The sequence below is a fragment of the Salvelinus namaycush genome, chromosome 32 (genome assembly GCF_016432855.1).
Source record: "Salvelinus namaycush isolate Seneca chromosome 32, SaNama_1.0, whole genome shotgun sequence".
In the NCBI taxonomy this organism is placed as follows: domain Eukaryota; kingdom Metazoa; phylum Chordata; class Actinopteri; order Salmoniformes; family Salmonidae; genus Salvelinus; species Salvelinus namaycush.
This window is the reverse complement of record NC_052338.1, coordinates 27,378,180-27,390,848: the sequence shown is the minus strand read 5'-3', so window position 1 is coordinate 27,390,848 and position 12,669 is coordinate 27,378,180.

The following is a 12,669-nucleotide window of genomic DNA, read 5'->3' as shown; positions in this document are numbered from 1 at the left end:
TAGCCTTCCACAAGCTTCCCACAATAAGTTGGGTGAATTTTGGCCCATTCCTCCTGACAGAGCTTGTGTAACTGAGTCAGGTTTGTAGGCCTTCTTGCTCGCACACACGCTTTTTCAGTTCTGCCCACAAATTTTCTATAGGATTGAGGTCAGGGCTTTGTGATGGCCACTCCAATACCTTGACTTTGTTGTCCTTAAGCCATTTTGCCACAACTTTGGAAGTATGCTTGGGGTCATTGTCCATTTGGAAGACCCATTTGCGACCAAGCTTTAACTTCCTGACTGATGTCTTGAGATGTTGCTTCAATATATCCACATAATTTTCCTGCCTCATGATGCCATCTATTTTGTGAAGTGCACCAGACCCTCCTGCAGCAAAGCACCCCCGCAACATGATGCTGCCACCCCCGTGCTTCACGGTTGGGATGGTGTTCTTCGGCTGCAAGCATCCCCCTTTTCCTCCAAACATAACGATGGTCATTATGGACAAACAGTTCTATTTTTGTTTCATCAGACCAGAGGATATTTCTCCAAAAAGTCCCCATGTGCAGTTGCAAACCGTGGTCTGGCTTTTTTATGGTGGTTTTGGAGCACTGGCTTCTTCCTTGCTGAGCAGCCTTTCAGGTTATGTCGATATAGGACTCGTTTTACTGTGGATATAGATACTTTTGTACCTGTTTCCTCCAGCATCTTCACAAGGTCCTTTGCTGTTGTTCTGGGATTGATTTGCACTTTTCGCACCAAAGTGCGTTCATCTCTAGGAGACAGAACGAGTCTCCTTCCTGAGCGGTATGATGGCTGCGTGGTCCCATGGTGTTTATACTTGCGTACTGTTGTTTGTACAGATGAACGTGGTACCTTCAGGCGTTTGGAAATTGCTCCCAAGGATGAACCAGACTTGTGAAGGTCTACAATTTTTTTTCTGATGTCTTGGCTGATTTCTTTTGATTTCCCATGATGTCAAGCAAAGAGGCACTGAGTTTGAAGGTAGGCCTTGAAATACATCCACAGGTACACTTCCAATTGACTCAAATGATGCCAATTAGCCTATCAGAAGCTTCTAAAGCCATGACATAATTTTCTGGAATTTTCCAAGCTGTTTAAAGGCACGGTCATCTTAGTGTATGTGAACTTCTGACCCACTGAAATTGTGATACAGTGAGTTATAAGTGAAATAATCTTTCTGTAAACAATTTTTGGAAAAATTACTTGTGTCATGCACAAAGTAGATGTCCTAACCGACTTGCCAAAACTATAGTTTGTTAACAAGAAATTTGTGGAGTGGTTGAAAAACTAGTTTTAATGACTCCAAACTACTAAGTGTATGTAAACTTCCGACTTCAACTGTATATATATATATAAAAATTTAATCCGGTCATGCTTCTTGCTCCACTTATCCTTGATAGCCTGAGCATCATCCCCATCCTACGCCCTCCAACGCTTCCCACGTCATGACAGCACAAAACACATCCTCCTGATTCTAACTTTAGGATGGGCAGCACTTCAGAGCACCGAATCCCAAATCATTTTTATAGAAAAGCTACCATTGAGTCTGATACAGATTTTAAAGGAATTTTGTGTGGATATTGAATGACGCTCTCAAATCATAGATAAACTTCTATTGAATGCTATTTAAAGTGTTATTACAGTAAGAGGTTTGTGCGTCAGCTCGGTGGATGCTTGGATGACGTGCCAAGCTATCACATCACTCTTGAGTTAAGGTCTTTTGTTGTAACTGTGTAAGAGCGCTCTCTTTTCTTTCTGTCTGACGTGTAGGAATATGAAGGGTAAAGAAGCTGCTACTCAGTCAAGTTCGCATGGTATGTGTGTGTGTGTGTGTGTGTGTGTGTGTGTGTGTGTGTGTGTGTGTGTGTGTGTGTGTGTGTGTGTGTGTGTGTGTGTGTGTGTGTGTGTGTGTGTGTGTGTGTGTGTGTGTGTGACTTGTATAACTGGAGTGGCAGAACATTGAACTCATATCTGTATGTACTGGTCCAGGGTTGGTTGATAGTGAAATATTAATTAAATGTCAGACATATTATTACAAACATTATTAGCTACATGTCTCTCATATCAGATTTACAAAGCCTATGTCTCTCAGACACAGCAGGAGTCATAGTCTATGCTACTCAATGATGAGGGGAATTCTCTAAGAATCTCACGACCAGGAAGATGTAATGCCTGTGTAGATTTCTGTTGAACAAGCCCTTTTCTTCTTTCTCTTCTCTTCTCTGTCTTGGTGCTGGAACAAGACATCTGTCCCCAATGAATAAATATTTCACATGATTCATCCACTATGATTCCTTTTACTTTCTTCCTCCTTATTCAAAGTAGGAAGCAAAATGAGAACAATACATTTCACTACATTTCCCCCATGTTTTTTCTTTTACCCCGATGGGTCATTGGCCGAAGTTGTAAACAACATGTTCCAAAGGAAATTAGGGCTGAGCCAGGTCAGTGGGCATTAGACTATATGGTTATAGGCTGAGCCAGGTCAGTGGGCATTAGACTATATGGTTATAGGCTGAGCCAGGTCAGTGGGCATTAGACTACATGGTTATAGGCTGAGCCAGGTCAGTGGGCACTAGGCTACATGGTTATAGGCTGAGCCAGGTCAGTGGGCACTAGACTACATGGTTATAGGCTGAGCCAGGTCAGTGGGCATTAGACTACATGGTTATAGGCTGAGCCAGGTCAGTGGGCATTAGACTATATGGTTATAGGCTGAGCCAGGTCAGTGGGCACTAGACTACATGGTTATAGGCTGAGCCAGGTCAGTGGGCACTAGACTACATGGTTATAGGCTGAGCCAGGTCAGTGGGCACTAGACTACATGGTTATAGGCTGAGCCAGGTCAGTGGGCACTAGACTATATATGAGAGTCTGAGAGAAGAAAGCGAGAGAGAGAGAGGAGGAGTGAGAGTTGGTGGGAGGAGAGAGACAGACAGACCCACAGACATAAAGACAGACACACAGACATACAGACATAAAGACAGATAGACAATTCAACCTAACAACCGTCAGAGAAAAGAAAGAGTGTATCCTTGGGGAAAAGGATAAGTTAGAAGTGACTTTTTTCAAAATGTGTCCCCGAATGCAAGAGATAACTTTATGTTTTTGTAGTGCACACATTTTTATAGCTTCTTATGTTTAATTGCTTCTTCTTCTTCTTCTTTTTTTCCAGAATGTATTCTCTATCACTTCAAGATGTATTGTAGATGTCAGAATAATACTTTACAGATAAAACAATGTTTCTTTGTTGATAATTTGCTATTTGGTGAATTGCGGCATTCGCCTGAGTGGAGTCGTATTGAGGCCAGCAGAAAATTGAGTGTCGGTCTCTCACTATCTCGTCTCTCTTTGTGTCTGATGCTCTGGCTGCTTATACTGCCTGCCTATACTGCCTGCTTACACTGCCTGCTTATACTTCCTGCTTATACTGCCTGCGTATACTGTCTGCTTATAATGTCTGCTTACACTGCCTGCTAATACTTCCTGCTTATACTGCCTACTTATACTTCCTGCTTACACTGCCTGATAATTTCTGCTTACACCGCCTGCTTGCACTGCCTGCTTACACTGCCTGCTTATACTTCCTGCTTGTTCTGCCTGCTTATACTTCCTGCTTATACTTCCTGCTTATACTGCCTGTTTATACTTCCTGCTTATACTGCCTGTTTATACTTCCTGCTTATACTGCCTGTTTATACTTCCTGCTTACACTGCCTGCTTATACTGCCTGCTTACACTGCCTGCTTATACTTCCTGCTTATACTTCCTGCTTATACTGCCTGTTTATACTTCCTGCTTATACTGCCTGTTTATACTTCCTGCTTATACTGCCTGCTTATACTTCCTGCTTACACTGCCTGCTTATACTTCCTACTTATACTGCCTGCTTATACTGCCTGCTTATTATTCCTGCTTCTACTGCCTGCTAATACTTCCTGCTTACACTGCCTACTTATACTTCCTGCTTACACTGCCTGATACTTCCTGCTTACACTGCCTGCTTATACTTCCTGCTTACACTGTCTGCTTATTATTCCTGCTTCTACTGCCTGCTAATACTTCCTGCTTATACTGCCTACTTATACTTCCTGCTTACACTGCCTGATACTTCCTGCTTACACTGCCTGCTTATACTACTGCTCATGGCTGGCTGGCGGCTCTTGCTGCTCATGGCTGGCGGACGGCTCTGGCGGCTCCTGTCTGGCGGACAGCTCTGGCGGCTCCTGTCTGGCGGAAGGCTCTGGCTGCTCCTGTCTGGCGGAAGGCTCTGGCTGCTCCTGTCTGGCGGAAGGCTCTGGCTGCTCCTGTCTGGCGGAAGGCTCTGGCTGCTCCTGTCTGGCGGAAGGCTCTGGCTGCTCCTGTCTGGCGGAAGGCTCTGGCGGCTCCTGTCTGGCGGAAGGCTCTGGCGGCTCCTCTGGCGGCGCCCATACTCTCGCTCTCCACGGTAAGCTCGGGGAGTTGGCGCAGGTCTCCTACCTGACTTCGCCACACTCCCTTGTAGCCCCCCCCCCCAAGAAATTTTTGGGCTTGACTCACCGGTTTCCAGCCTCGCTTCCATGCTGCCTCCTCATACCACCGCCTCTCGGCGTTAGCTGCCTCCAGCTCTTCACGAGGGCGGCGATATTTTCCTGGCTGTGCCCATGGACCTTTTCCGTCCAATATTTCCTCCCATGTCCATGAATCCTGCGATCGCTGTTGCTCTCTCCCACGCCGCTTGGTCCTAGGTTGGTGGGTGATTCTGTAACGGTCGTCTTGTGGTGAATGAGCGGACCAAGGCGCAGCGGGTGATGAATACATAATGAATATTTATTAACAGAACGACGAAACACGAAAACTCTTAAACAAACTACAAAAACAAATAAACGACGTAGACTGACCTAAAACATGAGAACTTACAAATACACGAAGAACGCACGAACAGGTACAGACTACAAACAAACGCTACAGTCCCGTGTGGTACGAACATACATACAGACACGGAAGACAATCACCCACCAACAAACAGTGAGAACAGCCTACCTTAATATGGTTCTCAATCAGAGGAAACGTCAAACACCTGCCTCTAATTGAGAACCATATCAGCCAACACATAAACCCAACATAGAAACACAACACATAGAATGCCCACCCCAACTCACGCCCTGACCAACTAAACACATACAAAACAACAGAAAACAGGTCAGGAACGTGACACTTACAAATAAAATGCACCATAATGATAACCTTTAAAACAGACAAGAACATTTTGACTGACAGAAGACAGAGGATGCTGACAATGATGCGACACCTGTGACCTCATAGGTCAGGGGTCATACATTAGTTGTCAGTACCACAAATACTGGGAGATCTAATGAAAGTTGTCACTTCAACCATTGAACATCATTCAATCATTGAGGGCCAATAAAACGTTAACCTTTTACTGCAGTTGGCTAAATCAGAGTGACACAGTGTTTATTGGTAGTTTCAAACAAATCTACTACCTCACACACATGGTTATGGGTTTAAAAAAGAAGAGACTTGTACCATGTCAGATATAGAGTTGAAATGTATTACATTTTAATTTTGCATCCCAATATTGCACTTTATAACAAACGTTTGACAGAGAAACACCAGATTTTCTGCTTTTGTGTTAAAATAACGTTTATGAATTATGAAATTATGAAAAATATTAATAACATTCCACCAATGAGGCCACTAGGTCATTCGACTGCAGGAAAAGGCTGCAATGTAACTGACTCCCTAAAAATATTATTATTATTATTGTATTTTTTCAACGGACCCCTATATCTGCCAGTGAGACACACAGGGAATAGTGAGGGGTTCAGAGGTTGATGGATGGTGTGTGTGCATGCAGACCTACGTGTGTCTATGTTCTATGTGTGTGAATATTCCAACCTGTATGTCTCTTTGGTAATGAATGTGTAGACACACAGGTCTAGACTCTAGACAGTTAATGAATGTGTAGACACATCGGTCTAGACTCTAGACAGTAAATGAATGTGTAGACACATCGGTCTAGACTCTAGACAGTAAATGAATGTGTAGACACATCGGTCTAGACTCTAGACAGTAAATGAATGTGTAGACACATCGGTCTAGACTCTAGACAGTAAATGAATGTGTAGACACATCGGTCTAGACTCTAGACAGTAAATGAATGTGTAGACACATAGGTCTAGACTCTAGACAGTAAATGAATGTGTAGACACATCGGTCTAGACTCTAGACAGTAAATGAATGTGTAGACACATAGGTCTAGACTCTAGACAGTAAATGAATGTGTAGACACATCGGTCTAGACTCTAGACAGTAAATGAATGTGTAGACACATCGGTCTAGACTCTAGACAGTAAATGAATGTGTAGACACACAGGTCTAGACTCTAGACAGTAAATGAATGTGTAGACACATCGGTCTAGACTCTAGACAGTAAATGAATGTGTAGACACATAGGTCTAGACTCTAGACAGTAAAGTACATGCCAACCACTTGGTCCAATAATGACAGTCACATTACACCTGAACAGCGTTTATTTTAAGGTTAATGCACTTTTTACAGAGTTATTCAGGGTGAATCAAAGCATTAAAAAGCACTTTGTTATATGCGTCAGTCCCAAGGGGCTTGAAGGAAGTGATTGGTTAGTGTTGGAGATTTAACTACTACACGGAAGTTCCAGTGGGTGTCCAAACACTCCATTGTGTGAGATTGGAAGGCTCGTGTTCGAGTCCAAAAATTTTACATTTCAGTGCCTTGCTCAAGCGCATATCAACAGATTCTTCACCCAGTCAGCTTGGGAATTCGAACCATTCAGTTACTGGCCCAATGCTCTTAACCTCTAGACTACCTACCGCCCAGTTCTTCACTGTCTCCACACATATACTTTTAAAGGTAATCCACTCCATCAACTTGACTTGTTTCTGTCTGTCTTCCACCCACTCATTGTCTATCCATTCTACACCCTCTTCTCCTGTATCCTTCAATCCCTGCCTGCTGTCCCAGCTACTCCTCTGCAGAAGTGGGCAACAAAGATCAGGTCCCTCTCTTCTAGAATGTGCAGGAAACTGTTCCTCTCCTCCTCACTCCATCACTCAAACCATTGTGTCCAGAGGCGCAGTTGGCATTCAAAAATATTTGGTGGGCAGTCCTTAACCTGTAGCGTTTTGAGAGTGGCAGGGGCTCTCTGCCTGCCGCTGAGTTCAGAGAGGTACAAGATAATTGCTGTGTGTATTGCTGGACAGGGTACCAGCAGCTGGGGGCATCATGCCAGGGGGCTGCTGGTTTGAGCCTTGATTGACATGGAAGAACCAAGACATCTTGCACCGTTTTTTTACAACATTCTTCTTATTTTCAGCCTGTCGCAACATAAGACGTGAGGTTGAGTTGAGTTTCTGCACCTCTGCCCTTAATCTTGACAAAACGCAGACAGACAGACAGGCACACACACACACACACACACACACACACACACACACACACACACACACACACACACACACACACACACACACACACACACACACACACACACACACACACACACACACACACAACCTTATTCTGTGACTCACACCTTTATCACTCTCTCAAGTCTTCTTCCTCTCTTCTCCATATTCCTGTCCTCATTCTCGCCTCTCTCCTTTGTGTGTTACTGTGTATTTTTAATTATTCTTATTATTATTCTTGTTATTTTAATTCCTTTTTTTTTTAGGTTTTTAAGGAAAGAGAGGGCTTAGTATGCGTCTCAAATGACACCCTATTCCCTACATAGTGCTCTACTTTTGATCAGAGCCCTATGGGCCGTATACGGCCCTGGTAAAAAATGTTGCACTTTATAGGGAATAGGGTGTCATTTGGGATGCAGACCTTCTGTGTGATCATGAGGAGGTAGAGAATTGACAGAGAAAGCAGTGGATCAACTGGCTTCTAATTTACAGGCTCAGTCTGGCACTAAGGAAACGCCACAGTGCCTGTCCTCTCTCTCACTCTCTCTGTCTCTCACTTTCTCTCTCTCTCTAGCTCTGTCTTTCACCTTTTCTCTCTCTCTCTTTCTGTCTAGTGCTGACTGTCTCTCTGTCTCTTTTTCTCTTTTTCTATGTCTCTCTCTCTCCCCACTCCTCTGCCTCTCCCTTTACCTTACGTTCTCTCTCTCTCCCTCTACTCTGTCTCACTCTCTTTCTATCATCTTTCTCTATCTCAAGTCAGAGAGCTTCTCATCCCTTGATTTTGTGTCTACACATTTGAGTATCACCTCCAATCAGAGGTTGCATAATCATACTTCCTTCCTGCTACTTTAATGTTTCTACCTGGTCCTTGTTTTCCAACTATTGAGACGCTACCTTGATTGTCTGAGTAGAACTGAAGGGTGTATGTTGGTTTTGGCCTTCAGTCATACACAGCTTTCCATATTCAACAAGCTCTCACAGTCTCACTGCAGAATTAGATGTTCATCCACATTCTCCAAACGTCAAATTCCAAATTGTTTTTGTTGCTCCTGCTGCTCTGTATCTTTAAATTTCTCCAAATGTCACATTTTTAAGTTAAGGGTTAAGTTGAGGCACTCATTCTGAATGGTTAAGGTAAGGGTTAAAGTTCGGAAAGGGTTAAAATATTCAGTTTAGGCAGTCATTCTGAATGGTTAAGGTAAGGGTTAAGGTGTGGGATAGGGTTAAAACCAGTGTCCACGACTGGGATCGAAAATGCAACCTTCTGATCCAGAGTCATGAGATCCAGATTCATGGGATTACGCCTATCCACCACCCCCGTCAAAACCCAAGCCACTGTTGCCCCTAGTGGCCAGTTTGGAAGGCATTTCCCGACATCCTCAGGACATGGATAGATGTCCAATTCTTAAGTCAATCTTGAACGACCTGTTTGTGCATACTAGGAGTGTTGTGGGTGGGTGGGAGTTTTGGGGGAGCTGTGTGTGTGTGTGTGTGTGTGTGTGTGTGTGTGTGTGTGTGTGTGTGTGTGTGTGTGTGTGTGTGTGTGTGTGTGTGTGTGTGTGTGTGTGTGTGTGTGTGTGTGCAGTTTGATGAGGCACAGGGGAAGAAATGATCTTTGGTAGTCAGCCACCGTTTTTTCACAGCTGGACGATGTAGCGTTCTCTTTCACTATAGAACGCAGTGAATAAACGATACACTCCTTTAGTCCTCATCATTCCATCACTCTTTTCCTCCATCCCTACATCCCATTTTTTTACATTTACATTTGAGTCATTTAGCAGACGCTCTTATTCAGAGCGATTTACAGGAGCGATTAGGGTTACATTGCATTCAGAAAGTATTCATACCCCTTGACTGATTCCACATTTGTTGTGTTACAGCCTGAATTCAAAATGGATTAAATCAGTTTTTTCTCTCACCCATCTACACTCAATACCCCGTAATGACAAAGTGAGAACATGTTTTTAGACATTTTTGCTAATTTATTGGAAATGAAATACAGAAATATCTCATTTACATAAGTATTCACACTCCTGCGTCAATAATTCCAGCTGTGAGTCTTTCTGGGTAAGTCTCTAAGAGCTTTCCACACCTGGATTGTGCATCATTGGCCCATTACTCTCTTCAAAATTCTTCAAGCGCTGTCAAATTGGTTGTTGATCAACGTTCTTAACCGCTAGGCTACCTGCAACCCTATCCTCCACCCCCTATCTCTACCCTCTCTCCTCCATCTATTCTCATATCCTTCAAAGATCCTGAAAATGGAAGTGGTGATCAACAAATTAAAGACAAAGCCCCCCATGAAATGATAGCATTTCCGATGTTTCTTAGACAGAGAAAGCATTGTAAAACATAAAATCATCCTGTCCCTACAATGTTGAGATAGCCATGTTGGTCTGTTTCCTCAGAATAGGAAATAGATTAGGAGGACAGAAAATGGACCAGTCCCTCCTAACATTTGGGATATGGGCTGAATTGTTCAAAGCAATGCCTTGATTAGTTGTGTGTTGCCTCACCTCATGAGGTTCTTTAATTCTGTAAGAGTGGAACATCGGAGTTGATGATCATTGGTTAGTGAGATGGTGGATGTTTCACGTATTATGACCTGTTTTATGCTGACTCTGTCTAGTCTTAACTGTTCTTATAATTGAAGTTACACTCTTCAAACCATCCAAACAACACGTCACAATTATTTCCCTCAGCTTTCCCTCTCCTTTCTCTCCTCCATGTTAAAATGTCTCCAATTAAACCTGCATGTTACGGCGTGTCGTGTTCTATGGAGTGTTTACCTTCTGAGTAATTGCCCTCTTAATCTCTTATTGTTGCTGTCTGTTTCCAGGTGAAGGGCCCTGTCAATCAAAAATGGTTGTGGTTCCCATGGCAATAGGGGAGTAGAAGTAGTCATCCTCTTCTTCAGTTGATGACCAAAGTCAATACTCACCAATTAGCTTTCAGCCATGAGTAGGGTTGCTATGGCGAGACAATTACACTTAACAGGGTAGGCCTAGCCATGCCAGACTCATTTTGTAGCTCCTCCCCTGTTCCAAAATAACTTGGTTATCTCTCTTTTTCTCGCTCTCGCTCTTTCCCTTAAGTTTGTGATGTGGACAGGCACATTATGTTGATGTTAGGTCAAGTAGTCTTATTTTGTGATTCTTATTCGTAAGAAGAGAAACATCTCTCTCTCTCTCTCTCTCTCTCTCTCTCTCTCTCTCTCTCTCTCTCTCTCTCTCTCTCTCTCTCTCTCTGTGTGTGTGTGTGTGTGTGTGTGTGTGTGTGTGTGTGTGTGTGTGTGTGTGTGTGTGTGTGTGTGTGTGTGTGTGTGTGTGTGTGTGTGTGTGTGTGTGTGTGTGTGTGTGTGTGTGTGGTGGATATTCCTGTCATCACACATATTAAATCAAAGTGGCAGCTTTCAGACAGGATCTCTTCCACTGGCTTCCTCTTCGGTCCCACACCAGGAGGACACAGGTGCAACCATACCATCCCACTAACACCCCCACCCCACTACCCTCCACTAACACCTGTTCAACACACACACACGAGAGACACAACTAAACAGGTGACTGCCAGGATGACGACACATGGACACGTGTGATGTGACCATGTTCAGTGTTGCAGCCGCACCAATCAGAGATTGATCCAGTGTGACTTGGCCCCACGCCTGACAAGTAAAGAACATTTGAGTGGGCGTCTGTGTTGTTGAGATCCTCGTTAATCTGAATCTTTACTAAAACCTTAAATGTTGCCTGTAAAGGAACATTGATTGTTTCTCCATTTAAACTTTGGATTAAACCTATTTTCATTAACACTGATCTGCCGAGAATAATTAGATTCATTAATCCTAACATCTATCTGCATATTGAAATTAACTGTATTGTCACGGTGGCTCTTCTGAAATACAGTATAATTTTCATTTTATTCTGTTTATCACATTTGTATGTCATTGAATCTTTGAAATATTTCCAGAGCTGTGTGTGGATTGCGTCATCAGCTGGTCTGTGTGCAGTTTGATCTATTTAGAGAAACAGTATGAGATATTTTGTATGTTGTCATGTCCTGACCATGGAGAGCCCTTATTTTCTATGGTAGAGTAGGTCAGGGCGTGACTGGGGGTTAGTCTAGTTTATTATTTCTATGTGGGGTTGTAGTTTTGTTTTTCTATGTTGGTGATTGGTATGATTCCCAATTAGAGGCAGCTGGTAATCGTTGTCTCTAATTGGGGATCATATTTAGGCAGCTTTTTTCCACATGTGTTGGTGGGATATTGTTTTGAGTTAGTGCACGTAGCATCTCTGTAGTCACGGTTCTTTGTTAGTTTATTGTTTATTTGTTTTTTGTCTTTGCTAAGTTTCACTTTATCATTAAATTATGTGGAACTCAACATCCGCTGCGCTTTGGTCCGATATTTATTCCAGCGAACGTGACATATGTAGAGTATGCATGTGACATATGTAGAGTATGCATATGGTCTACCTAATGTATATACAGCGGCAAGCTGTAGGAATTCTACATTTTATGTAGAAATGTTTCTATATACTGTAGATTCCAAAGGACTGAACAAATCAATATCCCAAGATTTGTGTCCCAAATGGCACCCTATTCCCTATATAGTGCACTACTTTTATCCAGAGCCCATAGGGCCCTATGGAAGGCTATGGGCTTTGTTCATAAGTAGTGATCTATATAGGGAATAGGGTGCCATTTGGGACACAATTCTTGGGATATTGAGTAGACAATACCGCCCCTATGGAGTGGAGTACGGCATCCTGATAACCATGATCAATAAAATGAATGCATTCTCCATACCCTGGTTTTGAACAGTACAGCGCAGGTCAGTGGAGGCTGCTGAGGGGGATGACGGCTCTTAATAATGGCTGGAACGGAACAAATGGAATGGCATCAAACCATTTGATACCATTCCACTCATTAACATGAGCCCATCCTCCCCAAATAAGGTGCCACCAAACCCTGTGGTGCAGGTAGAGACAGTGTTATTTTGTAAGGTGAAACTATCAAATGAAGACAACAACAACAAAAAATGGAGAATGAGGCTGAAGTGGGAGGCGGGTAAGTTTAAGACTCAACATGGCTTTCAAACTTTATTCTGAATCGAACTTGGAAACATCAGAAACACCTTGTGATGATCTTGAGATCATTATCCCCAGATGAGGCTGTTTGGTCATAATGGTTATTCATTATCTATGACAATTCTATTATT